The following is a 25469-nucleotide window of genomic DNA, read 5'->3' as shown; positions in this document are numbered from 1 at the left end:
CATCCCCCATGATAAAGGCTTGCAAGCAATAGAATCTTTTTTCATCCTCTGACACTTACATGGGGCCATGGGGTCACGTTTTGTACCCGCCTATGCAAACTTATATATAGAGATTTTTGAGGACATGCACATTTTGGGGATCATCCTTTTAAAAACAATATTGTAATGTACCGTCGCTATATAGATTGCCTCTTTTATATATGGAATAGTGAGGAAACTGAAGCTCTTGCAGTTATAGAGTCGCTCAATTTTAATACATTCAGGCTAACTTTTATCTACACGTTCTTTGATAAATCTATTGATTTTTTTGGACCTTATTAGTAGCACTGACGACAGCAATAATTTTGTCACTAGGACTCATTTTAAATCAGTGAATGTAAACAGCTACCTTGATTTTAAAAGCGCACATTACCCTCCATGGTTACAAAATATACCTTTTGGTAAACTCAGAAGGGTTCTTTCAATACAGGTAGTAAACCTGTTGCGTCTATTTTACACAAATACAGAAGGGGCTGGACGCAGCCTGCAGGGCTTAAGGGGAAGCCTCCATGACCTCCCTGGTAGGGAAAGGGTTAACAGGTGAGGGAGAGTTGGAGGGAGTCGGAGGGGGGGACAAGGAGGAGTCAGGGGGCCGTTGCTGCGCTTCCCGCTGTTTTCGGCATTGAGCCGGAAGCAGCGGAAGGAGTAGCACAGTGAAGACAAGCTCCCCGTTGCCCGCGCTCGTAAATATGTCGGAGGCAGTTTTATTAGAGCAGCTGCGTGCAGCTGCTGTGCACCACGGTCTCGGATGGCTGGAGGAGACCGTGGCTGCATTAGCGAGGATCCCGGACGCCGTTTTGCCACGTCAGGCCCGGCGTTCGGGGTCTGTTGCAGGAGACAGGCTCCCCTCCCCCGGCCCCCTTCCTAGCATGGCGGCGGGGGGGGAGTCGGCAACAACCGCTCCTGGTCGGAGCAGGCAGAGAGCGTTGCCGGGGGTGACGGCGATGCAGGCCGGGTCGACCCGTCCCTCCCGGCGGTCCCGACCTCCAGAGCGCCTCAGTCCTGAGGCAGTCCCGCGGACACGGCGTCGCAGAGGGAGCCCGATCTCGGACGCTGCAGGCCAGGCAGCTGGGAGGACCGCCCCTTCCCAGGCCCTGCGTCCTGGCAGGAATCCCAAGCTGCGACGGGGTCCGGCGGTAAGCAGGGAGTCGCAGGCCGGGCTCCCTGTCACCCCTCCCCCATCGGATGGAAGATCTGGAGGACAAGGTACGGCCGCCCCGCCTGGTGATGTTCCGGCCAGGGGGCAGGCTTCTTCAGGATCATCGAGACGGACGCCTAGATCTGCAGCGACGTTGAGGCAACAGGTCCGGTCGGAAGTCTGGGTTCCATCGGTCGGGCGGCAGGTTGCCGGCCCATCGGTCAGCGCTTCATCATCTCCGATCCGAAGATGTCGGTGGGATGGCCAGTCGTCTGCGAGAGAAGAGCTGGAGGAAGGTGAACTGGACGCGTATCGTCGAGGTCAGGATGGTCCGGCTGACGGGAACACAGCGCCTGTGCGGCCCGGTGAGTGTGTAACTCCATCATTGTCATATCCAGCGATTTTTATGTCGGGTGTCGGCGGGGGGGCGGCTAGCGTCGCATCGGTGGCCGGTAGTGGCCGGTAGTGGCGCGGGCAGGCGCGATGGCGCGGGTCTGGCAGATTTAGTGGGTTGCTTGAGGGAGCTGGTCGGGCGCCTAGATAGGGCGGCGGCGCCGGTAGTCACGGAAGTGTCCCCGGCGGTAGTGTGGGAGGGCCCCAGGGACGTGGGATTGTTACAGGCGCGGCCCGTGCTGGCGGTTAGGGAGGCGGTCGCGGTGTCGGTACAGACCGAGGCACAAAAAGATGGCGATCGGGTGCGTATTGATGACCGTACTCGTGGGGAGGTGTACGTTTGTTTCGAAGGTCCGTTGGGGGCGCATTTAAAGCAGGAGGTGCGTGAGCGGATCTGGAAGGACGAATATGTTGAGATTTTTTCTCTCTTGCCGCTCGCTAAATTTAATTTGAATAAGAGCAAGCGGGACGAGAGTAAAAAGGACGAGGAGGAACGGCGGCGGTATAGGCTTATCCTGCAGACGTTCGTTAATTGGTCGCAGGCGTTCGCCATATTGGCTAGTGTGATAGGGGAAAAGGCGCCGGAAAATTGTTCGGCGTTGTTTTGTTATTTTGATGCCATTAGGGAGGCTCATAGGGCGTATGGGGGTCAGGCGTGGCTGCGATATGATGAGCAATTCCGTCAGCGGAAAGCGGTTCGGCCGGCGATTCGGTGGGACCAGAAGGATATTGCTCTCTGGTTACGGGTTACGGCTCCGGTTAGGCAGTCCTTTCCCGGGAGCGCCGGCCAAGGAGGCCAGTCTAGTCAGGTTGGACAAGGCGGCGGGGGAAAGGCGGGCTTTTGCTGGCAATTTAATGAAGGCCAGTGTAAGTTCGGGGCCACGTGCAAGTTCAAGCACGTGTGTTCCGAGTGTAATGGTGCATCACACGGGGCGGCAAAATGTCTGCGAAAAAAGAGGTCAGGGAACCAGTCCTCCGCGGCTGGCCAAGGGGGTGTCACCGGTGAGGGTGGAAAAGATGGCCCCTTATCTAAATGAGTATCCGGATAGGGCGGCGGCTAAGTTGCTTTACGAAGGGTTTTGTGTTGGTTTTCTTATTCCTCCGCCTCCTTATGAGGTTCCGGTTACGCGGAGGAATTTAAAATCGGCTTACTTGCATGCCAAAGTCGTGTCGGAAAAATTGTTAAAAGAAGTTTCGTTGGGTCGCATGTCGGGGCCTTTTGTTGAGTCGCCTGTAAAAGATTTAGTTGTGTCCCCGTTGGGTATTGTTCCTAAGCGCGAGCCCGGAAAATTTCGTTTGATTCAACACTTATCGTATCCCAAGGGTTCGTCGGTAAATGACGGGATTGATCACGAGTTGTGCTCCGTAGTCTATACCTCATTCGATAAGGCGGTGGGTTTAGTGCGGGCTGCAGGTCCAGGTGCGCTGCTAGCAAAAACCGATATCGAGGCGGCGTTCAGGTTGTTGCCAGTTCATCCAGAAAGCCAACGGCTGTTGGGTTGTTTTTGGAATGGGGCTTTTTACGTGGATCGGTGCCTTCCGATGGGGTGTTCCCTTTCTTGTGCATACTTCGAGGCGTTTAGTAGCTTCGTGGAGTGGGTAACGAGGGGAGTATCCGGGGTCGACTCGTTGATCCATTACTTAGATGATTTTTTTGTGCGTTGGCCCGGGGGGTTCGCCGGTTTGCGGTAATTTGCTTTATGCACTACAGAAGGTGGCGAGGGATTTTGGGATCCCTTTGGCGCCAGAAAAAACGGAGGGCCCGGTAGCGACGATTTGTTTTTTGGGAATTGAAATAGACTCGGTGGCAATGGAGTGTCGTCTCCCTGCGGATAAGTTGGGTGCTTTGAGGCTGGAGGTACGGCGGGCTTGTAGACTGAAGAAAATGACGCTGCGGGAGCTTCAGTCGCTGCTGGGGAAGTTGAATTTCGCCTGCCGGATTATGCCAATGGGGAGGGTGTTTGGTAGAAGGTTGGCGGCGGCAACGGCGGGAGTGCGTGCGCCGCATCATTTTGTGCGGCTCAAGGAGGAGCACCGAGCTGATCTTCAGGTTTGGGATGACTTCTTGGGCCAGTACAATGGTCGCTCGCTATGGATGGCCCCAGCGCAGGATACGAGTGATTTGAATATTTTTACGGATGCGGCTGGGGCGGGCGGTTTTGGAGCTTACGGGGGAGGTCCGTGGTGCGCAGGTCAATGGCCGGCTAGTTGGGTGTCCAGTGGACTCACGCGGAATCTGGCCCTGCTCGAGCTGTTCCCCATCGTGGTGGCGGCTACCATTTGGGGGGACAGGCTCAGGGATAAGAAGGTTCATTTTTACTGCGACAACATGGGGGTGGTGCTGGCCATTAATAACATCACGGCGTCCTCTCCTCCGGTAGTTCAATTGTTGCGACATTTAGTGTTGGTGTGTTTGTCGTTGAACGCGTGGGTGGTGGCGGTGCATGTGCCGGGAGTACGGAATTGTATCGCTGATGCTCTTTCTCGCTCGCAGTGGGACCGGTTTCGGCAATTGGCACCGGGAGCGGAACGTCTCGGTTTTGCTTGTCCGGAACATCTTTGGGATCTGGTCTCGGTCCCGTAGAACAACTGTTACAAAGGTCTTTGGCGCGCACGACGTGGAGTGCTTATGCTGCTTGTTGGAGGCAGTGGGAGGAGTGGGTAAGAGAGTTGGGTGACGTCAATACGGATAGAGACAGGTTGGTGGCACTTTTGTACTGGTTAGGGGACGCCTGGGAGGCGGGGTTTTCAGTGGCAAAGGTGAACCGGTTCATATCTGCGGTGGCATTTGGTTTTAAGTTGCGAGGCTTTCAGGATGTATCGAAGGAATTTCTGGTGTTGCAGGCTTTGAAGGGGTTGCGCCGAGGTAGGGTGGAGGCGGATAGTAGAAGGCCTGTGTCGTTTGCTTTGCTTAGCGCGTTGGGCGGTTCATTAGCATCGGTCTGTCGTTCTTCAGACGAAATGGATTTGTTTCGGTTAGCTTTTTCGTTAGCGTTCTTTGGGGCATTTAGGATAGGTGAGTTGGTGTCGCCAAGTACCAAGCAGGCAGGGGGGCTGAGATCTGGGGAGGTGAGCCTATTCGCAGATCGCCTGGAGGTATGGTTGCGTCGGTCGAAAACTGACCAATTGGGGAAGGGTAAGCTGATAGTTTTGTTCGCCCTCCCGGGGTCGGTTATGTGCCCAGTAGAGTGCATGCAGGGTTTTAAGCCAAAAGGGGGGTCTCCAGATTTGCCTTTGTTACGTCATGTGGACGGGTCGTTTTTGTCCAGGTTTCAGTTTGGAGCTGTATTTAAAAAATGTTTGACGGCGGTTGGTGTCGCGGCAGGCTCATATTCATCTCATTCCTTCAGGATTGGCGCAGCAACAGAAGCGGGGCGCTGGGGGTTGGATGATGAAGGGGTGCGGCGTATTGGTCGTTGGGAGTCCAACAGATTTAAGTCCTATGTCCGCCCCCATATGTTATGAGGTTTGTTGTTAACGCTTAAGAAATGTTATATGGTGGTGTCTAATTGTTTTTTCCGTTTCAGATTCGCCTCCGTGTTTGGTGTGGTTGCTGGGTCATTCTTACGTGCACTGGGGGGCTTTGAGGGCAGACGTCCGCCCGGACGGTCGCCAGTTGCGCATTCCGCGACAGGATGCGGTTGTGCATTGGCTGGGATTTAGAGGTATGTCTTGGAGCAGGGTGTTGGCGGAATTCCAGACATATGCCCGGCTTGATAGGGATCCGGAGGTCTTAGTGTTGCACGTGGGTGGGAATGACTTAGGAGTCCGCCCCTTTCGTGAGTTGGTGCGGGATATCAAACACGATATGTTGTGTTTGTGGGTTTCTTATCTCAAGTTGGTAATAGTGTGGTCGGACATAGTCCCAAGGAAACATTGGCGGTTGGCTAGATCTGTGGAGAGAGTCAATAAGGCTCGCATTAAAGTTAATCGGGCGGTGTCCCGTTTTGTGGCAAAAAACGGGGGCATTTGCGTGAGGCACAGGGATTTGGAGTCAGGAGTGGGGAATTTCTGGAGGAGTGACGGGGTTCATCTGACCGAGGTTGGCATTGATCTTTGGAGCTTGGCGATAGCAGAAGGAATAGAAAGGGCGGTGGTGGTGTGGAGGAACTCACAGGCTTAAGGTGGTCAAGGCCTGTTTCGCTGTGGCGGGGGGAGTCCTTGAGGCCAGTCAGTACAAAATGGTGGGGGGGTCGCATCGGGGGTATGCGTCCCCCAAAAAAGGTACATGGTTGAAGACTTCATCGGGTGTTATCCCTTTGAAGTGGTCTTCTGGTGGAAGGTATATCACTTGAAGGCTTCATCGGGTGTTATCCCTTTGAAGTGGACTTCTAGTGGTCGGTATATCACTTGAGGGCTTCATCGGGTGTTATCCCCTTGAAGTGGACTTCTAGTGGTTGGAGCCATCTGCAGAGGTGAACGGTGCTTCCGAGCTGGTTTACGGCTGGAGGTAATTGGTGGTTTGCAGATGGCTAACTCGGTGTGTTCTTAAAAAAGGAATATCTGAAAGGGCTTCAAGGACTTCCTCTGCTCGGGTTAATGTTAACGTTAAATTGTTATTTACGATTCTGACCCATGTTGGGTCATGTGAATTATTAGAAGGAATTCTCTGGTGGATTCCTAACTAGTTATCCGAAGGTTTCGGATTTAAATGGTTTTTATAAAACTGTAAAATTAATAAACGGCTGCTGTGGCCATTTCACATCCAACCTCGGTGTCACGTGTCTTTCCTAAAGGTGGGGGTGGGGGGATAGGATGGGGTAAGGGAAGGTTCATTAACACACGACTCTACTTAGGCAGGTCATGGCACATTCTTAAAGATTCTGTGGCAGACCCCGAGACGAAGGCAAGTGCGCTGAAATGCACATTGGGGTGGACGTTCATCAATTACTGTAGCACTTTATGGGTCAGTATGCTTATTTTTTCCTCAGTATTTTCCCCTTATACGGACTATTGCTGTACATGTATGTATATACCAATTTGCACATGTGTTGTCTGGATTCGGTCTCTTTTTGTATGTTACACTCTTTTCTGACTCATGCATACATTGTTGATTACTCCATGTGCAGGAGTTTATTTGATGTTCGTCTTTCTTTAAGTGTGTCCGTGGACCTTTTTATATGTTCTATTTTAGTATTTTCAATAAAATATATACATTTTATATTTGATATATTTAAATTGTGTTTTGCATTCTTTTGTTCGTTTTTTGGTCTGCATATTTAGTTTGGATGCAGGCAAACATTACTGAAATAATTCCCTCTAATCAACCCTCCTAACAAAACTATTTCTCTGATATATAAATTATTTCTATTTGGTGGGTGATCTCTACCACTGGCGTAGCTATAGGGGTCGCAGCAGTCGCAATTGCGACCGGGCCCCGAAGCCAGGGGGGCCCACGGCCCCCCGCACTACATCAATAAAAAGTTACTATAGTAACTCGGGCCGCGGGCCCCTGTTACTATAGTAACATACTTTACTTACCTTCCTGGTTCCGGATCGCAGCGGAGGTCCTGACGTAAAGCGCTGTGCGCAGCGCATGACGTCACCACGCTATGCGCCGCGCACAGCATCGAGACGACAGAACTCCCGCCGCGGCCGAAGAGGAAGGTAAGGTTAGCACTGACTGGCGGGGTCCGACTCCCGGGACCCGCCAATCAGCTGTTTTGAAGGGGCCGCAGAACTCGTACGAGAGCTGCTCCCCTTCATTCCTGTCACTTCATTCCGGTCACACTGTGAATCCATGTCGGCGATTCACAGTGTGAGCGAGTAGTGAAACGAAGGGGAAGCAGCTCTCGTACGAGTGCTGCTGCCCCTTCAAAACAGCTGATTGGCGGGTCCCGGGAGACACATCAGCTATTGATGGCCTATCCTGAGGATAGGCCATCAATGTGTAGGGACTGTACAACCCCTAAGCCTACGATGTAGCAGGCTTAGGGGGCCCATGAGACAGGATCACAGATTGTGTGATCCTGTCTGCTGGGCCCTGTATCTAAGCCAATCACATGGTAGGCTTAGATACATGGCCCATGCGTGATCCTGTCTGCTGGGCCCTGTATCTAAGGCAATCACATGGTAGGCTTAGATACATGGCCCATGTGTGATCCTTTCTGATGGGCCCTGTATATAAGTCTACCACACTAGGTTTAGATACAGGGCCCCAGCACACAGTAATCTTATACTGTATAAGATTACTGTCTGCTGGACCCTGAATCTAAGCCTATGTTGTGGTAGGCTTAGATACAGGGTCCCACAGACAGTATCACACATGGGCCCTGTATCTAAGCCTAACACATGTGTTACTAATCGTTTTTTGTGTGTTTTATTACAGGTTCGGTCGTTGGACTACGGAGGATTCCAGGACTACTTCGATGACGGCTTTTTTTTTTATTAATAAAATGGTTAATGAGGGTCGTGTGGGTTTTTTTTTAATTTCAATAAAATATTTTTTCTATGTCTTTGTGTTTTTTTTTAAACTTTATTACTACCTCCTTAGTAATGGCCGCCGGCAGATTGACAGCATCCATTGCTAAGGCGGGGCTTAGTGTTAGCCGGTGCAGAGGCCAACACTAACCCCCTTTATTACCCCGGTACCCATTGCCACCAGGGGTGCTGGGAAGAGCCGGGTACGATCCAGTACCTGACCATCTGTAGTGATGGTCGGCCACTGGGGTGGCCGCAGGCTGGTATTATCAGGAGGGGAAAGGCCAAAAACAGTGGCCCTTCCCACCCTGGTAATGCTAGGCTGCTGCTGCTTTATTGTATCTGGCTGGTTATGAAAAATGGGGGGGAACCCACGTTATTTAAAAAAAAAAATAATTGGAAAGAACGATGTGGGGTCCCCCCCAATTTTCATAACCAGCCAGATACAACACAGCAGCAGCAGGCAGCATTACAAGGGTGGGAAGGGCCACTGGTTTTGGCCTTCCCCAGCCTAATACCAGCCTGCGGCCACCCCGGTGCCTGCCCGTCACTACAGATGGTCGGGTACTGGTTCGTACCCGGTTCTTCCCAGCACTCCTGGTGGCGGTGGGTACCGGGGTAATAATGGGGGTTAGTGTGAGCCTCTGCATCGGCTAACATTAAGCCTCGCCTTAGTAATTGAGGTTGTCAATCAGCCAGCGGCCATTACTAAGGCGGTGATAATAAAGTTTAAAAAGATACAAGCACATAGAAAAAATATTTTATCGAAATAAAAAAACAACCCTCATTAACCATTTTATTGAGAATAAAAAAAACGCCGTCATTGAAGTCCAGCAACCGAACCTGTAAAAAAACACAAACACACAAAAATAATCAGTAAAACATATAGAAGCAAAATTATTATTCTTACCTGTCCTGGGTCCAGCGCTGGAGACGCAATGTCAGCGAGCTGAGTCCTGTATCTAATCCTATCATGTGTGATACTGTCTGCTGAGCTGTGTATCTAATCCGATCATGTGTGATACTGTCTGCTGAGCTGTGTATCTAATCCAATCATGTGTGATACTGTCTGCTGGGCCCTGTATCTAATCGTATCTTGTGTGATACTGTCTGCTGAGCTGTGTATCTAATCCTATCATGTGTGATACTGCCTTCTGAGCCACTGTATCTAATCCTATCATGTGTGGTACTGTCTGCTGAGCCACTGTATCTAATCCTATCATGTGTGGTACTGTCTGCTGAGCCACTGTATCTAATCCTATCATGTGTGGTACTGTCTGCTGAGCCACTGTATCTAATCCTATCATGTGTGGTACTGTCTGCTGAGCCACTGTATCTAATCCTATCATGTGTGGTACTGTCTGCTGAGCCACTGTATCTAATCCTATCATGTGTGGTACTGTCTGCTGAGCCACTGTATCTAATCCTATCATGTGTGGTACTGTCTGCTGAGCCACTGTATCTAATCCTATCATGTGTGATACTGTCTGCTGAGCCACTGTATCTAATCCTCTCATGTGTGATACTGTCTGCTGAGCCACTGTATCTAATCCTATCATGTGTGATACTGTCTGCTGGGCCACTGTATCTAATCCTATCGTGTGATACTGCCTTCTTAGCCACTGTATCTAATCCTATCATGTGTGATACTGTCTGCTGAACCACTGTATCTAATCCTATCCATAGTTTATAGGGTCGTAGTGCTATAGATATGCTATGCTGTCTCATATACACACTTTTTTTTGGGCGGACACATATGTATTGGGGCTATTTCCTCTGACATTTTAAGCCCTGAGGGTATGTTCACACGGCAGCGTCTGTTACGGCTGAAATTACGGTGCTGTTTTCAGGAGAAAACAGCACCGTAATTTCAGCCGTAATGGCATGTGCAGGCGCTTTTCGCTGCGTCCATTACGGACGTAATTGGAGCTGTTTATCTATGGAGTCCATGGAAAACGGCTCCATTTACGTCTGAAGAAGTGACAGGCACTTCTTTGACGCGGGCGTCTTTTTTACGCTCCGCCTTTTGACAGCGGCGCGTAAAAAAAAATGACCGTCGGCACAGAACATCGTAAGACCCATTCAAATGAATGGGCAGATGTTTGCCTATGCTATTGAGCCGCATTTTCGGACGTAATTCAATGCTAAAACGCCCGAATTACGTCCGTAAATAGGGTGTGTGAACCCAGCCTTAGTGACGCCCCGGCTGCTAGTGCTGCATTGTTGGGTTACTTAGGAGACCCAGCGATGCAGATGAAAGCTGCGGACCGTCGGCCATGAGAAGTTTGCGGGGGGGGGGGGGGGCCAGTATGAATTTTTGCATCGGGGCCCATGAGCCTTTAGCTACGCCCCTGATCTCTACTATATCTGTATGGTTATATTTGAAATTATTAACACAGAATGATATTACTGAGTCTTCTTTAGACTAAAATATTGGCACATTGTTTGCTCAAACATTCCGACAAATATAACATTACCTTTTAGACTATAGGATGTTTTTTAATTTTATCTTAATTATTTACCATCGCTATAATCTGCATACCAGCAGAATGTGCATGTCTATAGAACGTTTTCTTTTTATTATGTAACCTTTGATTTTTTTTTTACCATAGCTGCATTCATCATTTTCAGATGCCCTCTTTAAATAATCCATTACTTATATACAATTGTATTCCAGAATAGTATCTTTAAATTACAAACACTAAAACACTATCTGTTTGGGTAATTAAGATGTATATTTTTCATACATATATGCTTTGTTTGTTTTTTTATTTATATGTGTGTGTATTTTTATGTATTAACCTAATACTACTTTCTTATTCAGTTGTATTAGTAATGATAAATGTCCCGATACATTAATAATTGCTGATCCAATTTAGTATTTAATCCGAACCCGATGTTAACCCCTTTACGACTGCCATACGGCTATATACATTCCAACTGCCGATGCCCAGTGCAGTTGCCACGTGTATAAACGTTGACAGCCTTGAAGGGGTTTATTGAGTGAGGTGCTGATCAAGTGTGAACAGCGCTGCACTCTCATGACTGCTGGGGCTTTAAGATCCAAGGAATACACCCGCCACTGTAGATAGCGCAAAACCCCCTGCAGATAGTGCCACCTAAACTCCCACTAGTAGCAGAATCCGTGGTGTCAGATCGCTCTGTGTCGGGGATTACGCTTCTGTAGAGAGCCCTTGAAGTCACTGTCCATCGTGAGGGGCTCTCTCTAGGAGCGGAATCTCTGGCCGACATTCTGACCGGGGATTCCGATACAAGAGTACCCCCTAGTGTGACTATCCATATATGGACAGTGAAGTCAGCGGCTCTCTCTAGGAGCGGATTCCCCTGTGTCCAATCGCTCTGTGGTGGGGATTCCGCTACTGGAGAAGCTCTTGGCATTGTTATCCATATATGAACAGTAACGTCAGTGGCTACTCCTGGAATGGAATCCCCGGCCACAGCGCTGCTGAAGCTGAGGCAGGGGATTCCGCTTTTACAGTTAGCCCCAACGTCACTGTCCATATATGGACTGAAACATCAAAGGCTCCCTCTAGGGGCGGATTCCCCGTCCAGATAGATTCCACTCCTACAGAGAGCTACAGTGGGGCTATTTACAGGAAGGGGGTGCCAATAATGGGGGAGGGGTGCGGATACATACAGAGGGAGTGTCACTCTGTACAGCAGAAGTAGCACTATCTGCAGGGGGTGGCACTATATACAGAGGGGTTGTTGCTATCTACAGTGGGGGTGGCACTATCTACAGTGGGGGTGGTGCTGTCTACAGGGGGATGGTGCAATTTGCAGGGGGTGGAGCTATCTGCAGGGGGTGGTGCTGTTTACGTGGGCATTGTGGAATTATATTGCCATTACCTACAGGGGACACTGTCTTGCTATCTACATGGGCACAGTGTGTGGCATTTTGTGGGCACTATGTGGGCACTGTGGCACTATTTACAGTGGGCACTATGTGGGCACTGGCACTATCTACAGTGGGCAATGTGGCACTATCTACTGTGGTATTGCGTCACTATCTACATGGGCACGGTGGTGTTTTCAGGTGACTGCTACAAAAAGAACCTTAATGTATAAAATTCATCCATTTTTTTAACATCCTTGAAAAACAGATGGCAAATGTTGGTGAAAAACGGTCAGACGGTCAGGAAATGTATTCAAATTTTGAGACACATTGATGCAAAACAGCCATGAAAAACTGACAGTTGATACGTTGTTACCTGTCCTTTTTTTCATGTCGTGTGAATACAGCCTTATAGCCCTCTCATTTGCTCACAGCAATTCAGGGTGACAGTGTATATATATATATATATATATATATATATATGTGTATATACACACACACATACATACACATAATTTAGAGAAAAATATATATATAACAGTTCCAAAAAATGCTTTTTTTCCCACATTTTTAGTGATTTGTCTGCCATAATAAATATTTAAAACATGGAAGTATACTAATCTAGATGATGAAAGCCTCCTAAGTCTTGTAAATAAAACAATGTAAAAATAGTTGTGATATTCAAAGCGGTAGCAAAGATGTAATCGTTTAAAGATGTGCATATCAGAAATTTAAAATTTGACCTGGACACAGGGGCTTCCCCAGAGACAGAGTCCTGGAGCAGAGCCGCTAGCACTCTGCCTGGGACTACTTCTCTCCTCCTAACATCACTGTCCATATATGGACAATCATGTCGGGCTTCCCCAGAGTCGGAGTACTATGGCAGAGCCGCTTGTAGCGCTCTCAATGGACTCTTCTCCCTCGCATATCACTGTCCATATATGGACATTGATGCCTTGACAATGCAGCGGTAGCACCCGACGGCCAAGTGGGACCCCCCAAGGGTAGAGTGCTAGTAAAGACCTCCCCAGAGACGGAGTCCCGGAGCAGAGCCACTAGCGCTCTGCCTGGGACTCCTTCTCTTCTCCTGACATCACTGTTCATCTATGAACAGGGATTACTGGGAGCAGGAAACACTGGGGACCATTTGCAAGACAAACTTAGGTGTAAAGGATCTGCCAGGCACAACTTCTGTGGATACGCCCATAGGTAATCAGTCTGCACCTGAGTCTATGTCTCTGAGACTGACCCAGGAAGGGTAGAGCATCGCTCTCAAACATGCACCTCTTCATTCTTGGCTTACAGATGATTCTCCCTTAACTGCAGCAAGACTTGACGGACATGTCTCTGATGAGTTATGGGATCTGGAGAAAAAAATCAAGATGTCATCAAGATAGACTACTACACAAACATAGATGAGGTCTCGGAAGATGTCAATAACGAACTCCTGGAAGACCGCGATGGCATTACACAGGCTGAAGGGCATTACTAGATATTCATAGTCTCCGTCACATGTGTGAAATGCCGTCTTCCATTCGTCACCCTGGCAAATCCGGATAAGGTTGTAAGCCCCACGCAGGTTTAGTTTGAAAAAAATCTTGGCACCACGTATACCGTCAAATAATTCTGAGATCAATGGCAATGGATACTTATTTTTCTCCGTGATCTGGTTGAGACCCCGGTATTCGATACAGGGACGTAGAGAACCATCTTTCTTCTTGACGAAGAAGAACCCGGCTCCTGCCGGGGAGGAAGACTTCCTATGAAGCCCCGCTCCAAGTTCTCTCTAACATTGGCGGACATGGACAGAGTCTCTGGCAAAGAGAGAGGATATACCATACCCCGATGAAAGGATGCACCAGGAATCCGCTTGATAGTACAGTCATACGCCTGGTGTGGGGGCAGTGTATCCGCCTCCTTCTTGCTGAAGACGTCCGCAAATACAGCAAAATTACCAGGCAATCCTGCCGGTGACTGAGGCAGAGGAGGCTGAGCCGAGCAAATCTGTCCCAGGCAACGATTGTGACACTCTGGACCACACTGGAGAACCCCTCCAGAGTTCCAGTCCAGGACTGGGGCATGTAGTCGGAGCCAAGGCAGACCCAGCAGCATTGGGTTAACGGCCTTGGACAAGACAAAAAATTATAGCAACTCAGAGTGGAGAGCTCCTACTTGGAGCCTCAGTGGCTTGGTCACATCAATAACTGGATCTGGCAGAGGAAGTCCATTTACCAATGCCACCATCAACTGCCTCTCCAGAGGGGTAGTGGGCAATTGAAGAAGATCCACCAGGTCTCTACAAATAAAATTAGCAGCAGATCCAGAGTCCAGATATGCAAAGACCTGATGTGTTCTCTCACCAGACACTATGGTCACGGGTAAGGACAATTTGGACGGGAGTCCTTTTTTACCCAAGGTTGTCTGTCCTACCATTCCTACAAAGCTTTTGGGGACACAGGCGCACAAGATGGCCTTCGAGGCCGCAATATAGACAGAGTCCCAAAATGCGTCTGCGAAGTCTCTCCTGAGAAGATGGCTTACACCGGTCCACGCTTACAGACTCCATATGAGGATCGGCATCAGAGGATAATAGAGGTTGCTGCAAGAATGGGGCCGGACTAGGGAGGCCTCCCTCCCGACGAGCTTCTTGGAACCTTTCTCAGATCCTCATATCAATCCGGGCGGACAGAAGGATGATATCAACCAGAGTAGACAACAGATCTCGGGCGGCAAGCTCGTCCTTAATTCCAGGGGACAGTCCATGCCAAAATTTAGCCACCAGGGCATCATTGTTCCACAACAGTTCTCCCGCCAGGGTGCGGAAGTGGATGGCGTACTCGCTCATGGAGGTGTCTCCTTGGTGTAGGTTCATCAAGGAGGCTGCTGCAAATGAGACTCGTCCAGGCTTATCAAACACCAAGCGAAAAGTCCGGAGGAAGCTCTGGAAGTCACGGGTCTCTGGTCCTTGTCTCTCCCAGATAGGGTTCGCCCAAGCAAGGGCCTTGCCAGTGAGGAGAGAGATGATGAAGGCGACCTTTGCGCCTTGGCGTTATGGCAGCTGGCCAACATGGCACAGGTCAGAGTCTATAGTTCATATAGGATACCTGTGGCAGCTCGGACAGTAGCAAGGCAGGCTTGGCTGGGACTAGGCAGCATGTAGTCATCAGTCGTGGTATACAGCACAGCACGGCTACAGCTCAGCATGGCACTAGATCAGGATACAGGAACAGGGAACACTGGGAGCAGGAAACACTAGGGACCATTTGCAAGACAAACTTAGGATACGACAACAACGCTCAGGCATAGAAGCAAGGGGCTGAACCTCTCTTATAGTCCAGGGACTCATGGGTTGATAGTTCATTAAAGTCCAGTGCGCACGCAGCCCCTTTAAGAGCGGGCACGAGCGTGCGTACGCATCCTACGGGATCCGGCTGAGGTGAGTGGAAGCGAGCGCTGGCGTCTCCTGAGGAGACTGGGGCCAGCGCTCGACGACCCGTGGCTGTGGCTGTCAGGGAGAGAGTAGAACTGACGAACCACAGCCACGGACATGACAGATACCCTGTAACTCTATAAAGGCTCAGGAATTGACTACAGGTTAGTCACATATAGGTAGCAGTAGGGAGATAGTGTTCCTTCTTCTGGAAAAGAACAGTTTTGCTAACATGTGCATTAAATAGATCAAGCATCACACTGTTAGTATATACTTCAAACTGGCAAAAGGTTAGCGAATTCAAGATTTATTGAGATTAATGAATTGTAAAGTTGATTTGAATCATCCCAATAATAGTTGTTTTATAATTTATTTAATTTTTTTTAGTAAATCGGTACCGGTTTGAGAAAGTTGTTCAGAATGCCCTTATGCTTCTGTGAATTTAACCTTTGCCAATCACTTTGTTTTATTTGGAAACACTTCATTTTTAATGTAAGAAAGTCAACTGCCTGCTTTATACAAATAAACTCTTGTCAGCAGGTAGAAAATGTGTTTGTATATGAATTACCAGTATTATAATGTAACATAAATATTTAATGCTTTGCCGACGCGCAGAATTCAGTTTTTTTTTTTTAATTCGTACATTCCTATCAGGAATAGTGAATGTAAAAAGTAGGCTCTAGATAATGGGAACCACATTTGTTCTCTTTGGGGAATTTTAACATTTCAATAAATAATACATTTTGTACTATAACTCAGAGGCGTTGGTGAAATCTTGTAAAATCTAGAATACCTTTGATCGTCAAATTGTGATAATCAGTTTAGTGCGCAAACTTTTGTTTAAATTTGTCTTTTGGCATGGAATGAGCCGCTTACTTCTATTGGAGAAGAAGGAAAGCGTAAAATAATAAAGAGAGAGGTCACACCTGGCCCGGAGCGTGGAAGATCAAAATTCATAGTCAAGTCAATATATCACCTAGTTTAGATCTTTGCCAGCCTCAAATAGGGAGGTATTGATTGACATGTGCATTTCTACTCTACTTCATACCTGCATAGTGAAAGTTAACCTCAAGTCAGCTTCCAACCCACCATAAATGCTAGTGCGGAAGACGGTGTAGAAATGCTGGAGTAGATCACAAAGATTTCCCTTTTCTTTCTATATTCTTATGTGTGTCAGTATTGTCCCATCTTTAACATAACTGTATTGACTATAGATGGAGCAAACTGAAAGATTTCCCAATTTCCTGAATTAGATTGAAATATTATACAGGTCCATAAAATCACCTATGTAGTAATCCTGTCAGTCCTCCACAGCTTCATACTTTGGAAAGAAATCTTGATTATCCAGTAGCGGGATGTCTGGTAGCAATTTACATGTGAGTCTAAACCTCTTTTTGAGTCCTACAAAACCAATGATTGGGCCAAACACATGACTGGTTGTCATTGTGAGTTTATTTGGGCCAGTGGGGAACCAAATGAAGGATTCAAAGGTTTAGATACACATGTATTTTTTTTTTCTCTGTCTTGACCCATCAAACTGGTCATGTTCTAGTGTGAAATCCAGCATCTCACAGGTTCCTCACACCTAAATAAAAGGCATGCAAGCCATTGCTCGCTTAATATTCTTCTCTCCCTTGACCATATTTTGTCTTATCAAAACTGTAAAAAAATTATAAAGAATCCTTCTGTATGTGTCCCAGGAAATCATCTATATTCTGGGACACATAGAGTGTCTGGCTGTAAGGCAACAGACTACAGAAGGAACCTCCCTCTACTGATGTGTCGTGACAGGTAGGAGACCAGAATGCTGTGCCCTACCTAGTTTTTCTGTAGCCTTTCCCTTCAAAACTCAGTGGTTAATGCTGCAGGCCTCCTCTTCCTCATTCACAAACGGGAAGTTGTATTTTGTGTATTTTTTAATGGCACCATTTTGGGTACATATAACTTTCATAAACTCTTTCTGGAGGGAAAGGAAGAAAAGCAATAATGCCATTGATTTTGCATTTTAAATTTAACACCGTTTATAGTGCAACAGGACTAATGTGTTACTTTTATTCTATGGGTCCGTAAGGTTATGGCGATACCAAATATGTATAGTTTTACCACTTTTGCTCAATAATGGCACATCTCCTGGAAAAAAATATTTTTGATATCACCGACTTCCAAGAGCCTTAACATTTTTATTTTTCCACCGATGTAGCCGTTTGAGGGCTTGTCTTATGCGTAACGAGTGGTATTTTTTTATGAAACCATTTTCATAAAAATTTTCATAATGACTTGCCCTGTCAATCAGCGCCTTTCAACGATGCAAGCGGCGCGATGACGTCATTGCGCCTCTTGCGTTATTCAACCCCACCAAAACTGCTCAGAAGAGAGCAGGTCTGCGTTGCCACCGGACGACGTGGGAACGTGATTAAGGTGAGTATGTGAAGTTAGTTTTTTTATCCCAATACAAATGTGAGTGACATTATCTACAGGAGGGGCTCTATCTACAGGGGTCGGCTCTGTCTATATACAGGGGGGGGACTATATACAGGGGTGGGATATATGTGGAGCACTATAGGGGAAGCTATATGTGAGGCACTGTATACAGGGGTGGGCTATATGTGGAGCTCTATAGGGGAAGCTATATGTGAGGCACTATATACGGAGTGGGCTATTTGTGGAGCACTATAGGGGGAGCTATATGAGAGCCACTATATACAGGGGTGGGCTATATACAGGAGTGGGTTATATGTGGAGCACTATAGGGGGAGCTATATGAGAGGCACTATATACAGGGGTGGGCTATATGTGGAGCACTATTTATAGGTGGAGATATATGCAGGGCACTATCTACAGGGGTGGGTTATATGTTGGACACTATATACAGGGGTGGGCAATATCTACAGGGGGCCTATATACAGGGATGGGCTATATATGGAGATGGAGAAGAAAAGAGAAAAACAACAATTTGAATCTAAGGGCCGAAGAGTGAGAGTGTGCGAAACCCGTACGCTCCGACGTTGCTGCCGACGATACTCACACCGCCATGGAACAGAAGAAGAAAAATTTATCTTCTTCTCCCCTTCTGCTCTGTGGCGGTGGCGGAGCAGAGGGTGCGCGCGCACACGCTTTGCTCTCCATCTCTTGTCAGACCGTGAAGGAAACACTGGGTTATCTCGCGAGAGAGATCACACAGCACAAGCAGTTGTGATACTGTCTGTAGCTGATTGGACAGTCAAACAACGATAGTAGCACGTTTCCTTGCCATTTACACTCCCCAATGACAGTTCAGGGGTTTATTTACTTATTGGGCCCCAAATATAACGGCACCGCTATCTAAATATCGGAAGAAGTTAGAAAAATTACTTCAAGTGAGACAGGAGGGTTTGTGAAGCAGTGCCCATTACATGCTGCACTCAACTGCACACGTATGGACAGGCGAATGGTTCTCTTTAATCCGTCTGTTGTTTGTGTCTCTACTTGTCTCCATTATGTGTTATATGTGTCTGTGCGTGTGTGCATTTGTGTGTGTGTGTGTTTGTTTGTGTGTGTGTGTGTCTGAGTGCCTATATATGTATCTGTATGTGTATATATTGCTCTGCGTGTGCGTCTACTACATTATCTGTACTCAGAGTTATTACTCTGTGTTACCTGTAGTGTTACATAAGACTGCAGTTAACATCCACTACATTATATGTAATCAGAGAGTTACCACTGTGTGCTATCTGTGGTGTTACATAGGACTGCAGGTAACATCTACTACATTATCTGAACTCAGACAGTTGACACTGTGTTACCTGTGATGTTACATAGGACTGCAGGTAATACCTACTACATTATCTGTACTCCGAGAGTTATCACTGTGTTATCTGTGGTGTTACATAGGACTGTATAAAGTCTGCTTCATTACCTGTACTGTGTATATGTGTTCCTGTGTGGGTATTTATGGGTCTATATGTGTACATGTTTTTCTGTGCATGTGTACATGTTCTTGTGTATTTATATATTTGCCTTTATGTATTTGTGAATGTTCCGGTATGTGTGTATTTATTCGTGTGTGTGTGTGTGTGTGTGTGTGTGTGTGTGTGTGTGTGTGTGTGTGTGTGTGTGTGTGTGTGCGTATGTATGTATGTATGTCTGTATATATATTATATATAGTGCCCAAGAAAATGGCGACAGCACTCTGCGAACACCAATGGCACCTAAGCACTATCAATAAATATATATGCATTACTGCTGAATCAACTTACAATAGGGAGGTTCTTAGCACATATTCTGTGAGCTTACCTGCCTCGACAAGACGTCCTGTATAGGTGGGTCCCTACGCTGCACAAACACCCAGAACTGAGACTAAGCCTACATATACTTGGGGATTGTAGGAACCAGCATTAAACTAATTAAAATCAACCTATTGCCCATAGGGAGGAGTGCAAGATCAAAAAATGCAGGCAGTCACTAACCCCACATGTATGCAATACATAAGAGACAAGAGAGTTTGATCACATATGACTTAAGGTATGTTTGATGCCTTTGCTATCCATGACCTTCCACCACCAGTAACCCAAATAGGGACCACAACTTGAATAGGTGTAAAGGCCACAGCAGCCATTTATTAAATACACAAAATACTCAAATGCAATCAAATAGCATAACACATAATAAAACAAACACTCCATAAATTAACATCCTGCTCTATTCTGCAACATTCCCCTGTTAACCTCTTCCCGCTTTTGGGCGGGACTGTACATCTAAATTCAAAGTGCGTTCCCGCAATAGGGCGTACAGTCACGTCCTGTCGTTAAAGCCGGCACATGAGCTGTGCGCGCTTCATCTTCAGCGGCTGTCAGCTGTAATACACTGCTGACATACCGCTGCAAAGGTGGCGACGACAGTTGCCGCCGATCGCAGCCATTTAACCCAATCAATGCGGCTGTCAATGGCGTTCGCTGCATTGAAGTGGTTGACCGAGGGAGAGAGCTCCCTCTGTACCCCCCCCCGCCCCTCCACGCGATGGATCGCGGGTGGCGATGGTTGCTATGGCAACCATGAAGCCGTTGCTAGGCTTCCTGGTTGCCCAGGTACGGAAGCTTATTAGGTCCTGCCCGAGGCGGGACCTAATACGCTAACTGTCAGATGAAGAATGACAGTTACAATACACTGCACTACATAAGTAGTGTAGTGTATTGTACCGGGGATCAGAAGACCAGATCTTCAAGTCTTCAGGTAAGTGTAAAAAAAAAGTGAAAAAAGTTTAAAAAAATGTTAAAGAAAATAAATAAATAAAAGTTTTAACTAATAAAAACAAAAATCGCCCTGTTTCCCTGATCAACTCCTTTATTATTAGAAAAAAAATGAAAACATGACAAAAATCTATACATAATAGGTTTTTTAATTTTGAATAAAAATCAATGACAGCATTTTATTTTTTGCTCATCTTGCTTCAAAATTTTTCTAATAAAAAGTGATCAAAAAGTTGCAAGTAACTCAAAATGATACCAATACAAACTACAGTTCGTCACGCATGAAACAAGCCCTCCCGCAGCGATATCAACTAAAAAAATAAAAAAGTTATGGCTGTCAGAAAATGGCGACACTAAAACATGATTTTTTTTAAAAAGAGTATTTTTATTGTGGGAACGTAGTGAAACGTAAAAAAACTATATAAATTTGGTGTCGCTGTAATCGTATTGACCAGCAGAATAAAGTTAACATGTTGTTTATACTGCACGGTGAACACTGTAAAAAAAAAACAACAACAAAAAACGTGCTAGCATTGATGTGTTTTTTGGTTTCTTCATCTCCCAAAAAATTTAATAAATAGTGATAAAAAAAAATTGCATGTACCCCAAAATGGAACCAATAAAAATTACAGCTCGTTCCACAAAAAACGCGCCCTCATACAGCTCCGTCAATGGAAAAATAACACGTTATGACTCTTAAAACGCAATGAGGCAAAATTATGCTAAATGACGGCCCAGACTAATTTTTTAGGTCCAGTAGAATATCACTAAATACCCCACATCATCATTTGCTGGACCCCACAGGTGGACCCTGTAGATGCAGTGGAGATGAGGAAACTTTAGGGCCTTGTGCGGCTTATAGGGATAGTGAAGAAGTCAAAGATTAGGCAATACTGGAGCACATATATTTTGTATAATACCCAATAAACCCGGCCTGTGCATAAAGGAATGGTTCACAGCATACCACACCAATCCATGGATTATTCATTCACCCCATTATTACATCATCCTATTATACCCTGATATTGTCACCCAGATTACATATACCCTGATGTACTCCGCCCAGCTTACATATGCCCTGATGTACTCCGCCCAACTTACATATGCCCCCACATTATAAGCTGAAATACCACTAAAACACCAAGCAAAATCTGCGCTTCAAAAGCCAAATGGTGGTCCAACTGAGCCTGGCAGTGTGCCCAAACAGCAATTTATGCCCACATTTGGGGTATTACTGGATTCTGGAGAACCCGCTTAACAATTTATGGGATGTGTGTCTACGGTGGTACAAGCTGGGCACAACACATTGGGCACTGAAATGGCATATCTGTGGAAAACAGCAATTTTCAATCTGCAACACCTATTGTTTACTCATTTTTGCAAAACACTTGTGCGGTCAAAATGCTCACTACACCCTTAGATAAATTCTTTGAGGGATCTAGTTTCCAAAATGAGGTAATTTTTCGGGTGTACCACTGTACTGGTACTATAGCTCAATGCAACATGGTGTCAAAAAACGAATCTTGTAAAATCTCCACTCCAAATACTAAATGACGTTCCTTCCCAATAGAGCCTTGCTGTGTATCCAAATAGCAGTTTATGACCACGTGTGGGGTATTTCCCCACTCTGAAGAAGTTGCTTTACAAATGTTACGGTGCTTTTTTTCCTTTTATTTGTTGAGAAAATGAAAAATCTTGAACTAATGCTACGTCTTATTGGAAAATAATGTAATTTTTCATTTTCACTGCCCATTTCTAATAAAATCTATGAGACACCTGTGGGGTAAAAATGCTCACTACCCCCCTAGATTAATTCCTCAAGGGGTGTAGTTTGCCAAATGGAGTCCCTTTTGGGGGGTTTCCACTGTACTAATACCTTAGGAGCTTTACAAATGCGATATGGTGCAAAAAAACCAATCCAGCAAAATCTGCTCTCCAAAAGCCAAATGGCGCTCCTTCCCTTCTGAGCCCTGATGTGTATTCATACAGTGGTTTATTACCACATATGGGGTATTTCCGTATTCCGGGGAAGTTGCTTTACAAATGTTATGGTGCTTTTTCTCCTTTATTTGTTGAGAAAATGAAACATTTTGACCTAAAACTACGTCTTTGTGGAAAAAAATTAAATTTTTCATTTTTACTGTACCTTAGGAGCTTTACAAATGCGACATGGTGCAGAGAAATCAATCCAGCAAAATCTGTACTCCAAAAGCCAAATTGTTGAAAAAATAAAAAATTCTGAGGTAAAGCTACATCTTATTGGAAAATAATGTAATTTTTCATTTTCACTGCCCAATTCTAATGAAATCTATGAAATACCTGTGTGGTCAAAATTCTCACTACACCCCTAGATTAATTCTTCTAGGGGTGTAGTTTCCCAAATGGAGTCACTTTTGGGGGGTTTCCTTGTTTTTTGCACCACAAGACCTCTTCTAACCTGACATGGTGCCTGAAATATACTAAAAAATTCACTAGGTGCTCCTTTGCTTCTGGGGCTTTTGTTTCAGGCCCGTAGCACACTAGGGCCACATGTTGGATATTTCTAAAAACTGCAGAATCAGGGAAATAAATATTCAGTTGTGTTTCCATTGTAAAAAACCTTTAGTATTACAGGAAAAATTTATTAAAATGGAATTTCTGCAAAAAAAATGAAATTTGCAAATTTCCCTTCCACTTTGCTTTAATTCCTGTGAAACGCATAAAGGGTTAAGAAACTTTCTAAATGCTGTTTTGAATACTTTAAGCGGTGCAGTTTTTAAAATGGGGTGATTTGTGGGGATTCCTAATATATAAGGCCCTCAAAGCTACTTCAGATCTAAAAAACATAACCTTTTGAAATTGCTGCTAAACTAATAAGCCTTGTAAAGTCCTAAAAAAATAAAAGGATATTCAAAGAATTATGCAAACATAAAGTAGACATATGGGAAATGTTAACTGGTAACTATTTTGTGTGGTATTACTATCTTTCTTACAAGCAGATACATTTGAATCTAGAAAAATGCTAATTTTTGCACATTTTCTCTAAATGTTGGTGTTTTTCACAAAAAACATTGAATTTATCGCCCAAATTTTTTCACTAACATAAAGTACAATATGTCGCGAGAAAACAGTCTCAGAGGCTCTTGGATAGGTAAAAGTATTCCCGAGTTATTACCACATAAAGTGACACACGTCAGATTTAAAAAGTGAGGCAGTGTCATTTGGTCCAAAAGTGGCTGCGTCCTTAAGGGGTTAAAGGATCCTTGAAGGCACTCCATGTTCACTCCATCCTTTCCTCGTCAAGTCTGGATCCTATTGCCCTACAGCCGTACTGCACCTGACCCGAGGGCACAAACCATCTCCAAGACCTACCCTTCCCGGGGACCCTGCCCATCAGGAATGTATGATACAAGCTGGGTAACCACCCCCCGAGTTCTTTTCCAACAATGCCATATGTTGTTCTCCTTCTTCCCATTACGTGCCTTCAAAGACCCCTCCTCCTACCGCCACGACATTCATGTGTGATACCTTACACATGAACGTCCCTCCACAACCGCAGGGCTTTCTTCAAGCCGTCTTTAATGCCCAGAGTCCACATGTCCAACCCCACTTCATTCAAATGGACCTTGTCCGACCGAAGAAAGCCGACCTCAGCCCCCACCAACTCCTTATGACACACTACCACACCACCGTTGCGAGCCACAAATTTTCCCACAACTTTATTTACCTTCGCCCTAGCCCGAGCTCAAACTCTGCACTGAATGCGCCTGCCTCCACACCTTGCGAGCAACAATGTCCGACCAAATGATGATCAAACCCGGAAATAATGAGCATAAACGCAAAAGGTCCAATTTTGACATTCCGCATAGGCATCCCTGGACGACCTTATTCCTAAATCATTTCCACCAAGGTGAATGACCAAAATATCAGGCGCCCTATCTAAACCTGCATAAAACTGGAGTTCCGGCAACAACCTGCACCAAAGCATGCCCCTCAAACCCACCCATCTGACCTGAACCTCGGATTGGTCCACTCCTAACTGTCGTCCAGCTGGACAAACATCAGCTCGAACACCTCCCCAGTGCACGTATGAGTGCCCCATTATCTACACCAAGAAGGGGCCTGCACCTATCTTCTTAACCATCGCCGGGGATAAACCCCACCTAGCTACTTCAGTAGCCGCGCCAATTCGAAACAAGTGAGAGCTATACCCCGATCTTACCTGGCCAGACAACAGGATACAGTTTTTGAAAACCTGCACAAACTGATATTTCGACAAAGACATATCATCTGCGTGAACCAACAAGGATGCCGGCCCCTCAGGCCTAACCACAACAAACCCTCAAACAGCAAACCGGGCATACCCTCAACCCTGGTAACTCATGCAAGCGCACCAAAAAAACTTTCCCCGCTTGGTCTGTCTTTGCTCTGCGGAGCAAGCATGACATGCAGGGCCCTTGCAATTCAACATCCGTGAACAATGAGCCCCCAGCCACCTGCTTACTTGCCGCCACCAACTCCGATATAGTGAAAGCCCCAAAGAAAGCCAAAGAAAAAGCCAGCGTAAACAAACGTACTTCAAACCCTGACACACAAACAGTCTGCAAATGCTCACAAAGAGATTCCAAAAGATCAAAAGATACCGGCTTCCTATGATCTCTAAACACGGAACCCCTCCTGAAACCCTTCATCGCTTGCCTAACCAGAAAAGACTTAGTCACGTCCTCCTCCCCTCTGAGTCTTCACCAAAAAGCTAGCGCCAACAAACGCCGAGCGACCCCTGATGAAGACACACCTTCACTGTAAGAATTCCCTATTAAATACAACAAGCAGGCCAACCGATCCGCGTCCGAACTACCCACCTGCACATCCCCCAAAAACACTTCCCAAAACCCGCCAAACCGCACTGTACTTCTTCCACGTAACCGCACTAACTGACTTCCTAATTAGCGACATTTCCATAGTCATACCACCTTCCAAAGAAGCTCT

The sequence above is a fragment of the Rhinoderma darwinii genome, chromosome 2 (genome assembly GCF_050947455.1).
Source record: "Rhinoderma darwinii isolate aRhiDar2 chromosome 2, aRhiDar2.hap1, whole genome shotgun sequence".
Lineage (NCBI taxonomy): Eukaryota > Metazoa > Chordata > Amphibia > Anura > Rhinodermatidae > Rhinoderma > Rhinoderma darwinii.
The sequence above is the reverse complement of the archived record's forward strand: the minus strand, read 5'-3'. Positions refer to the sequence as shown.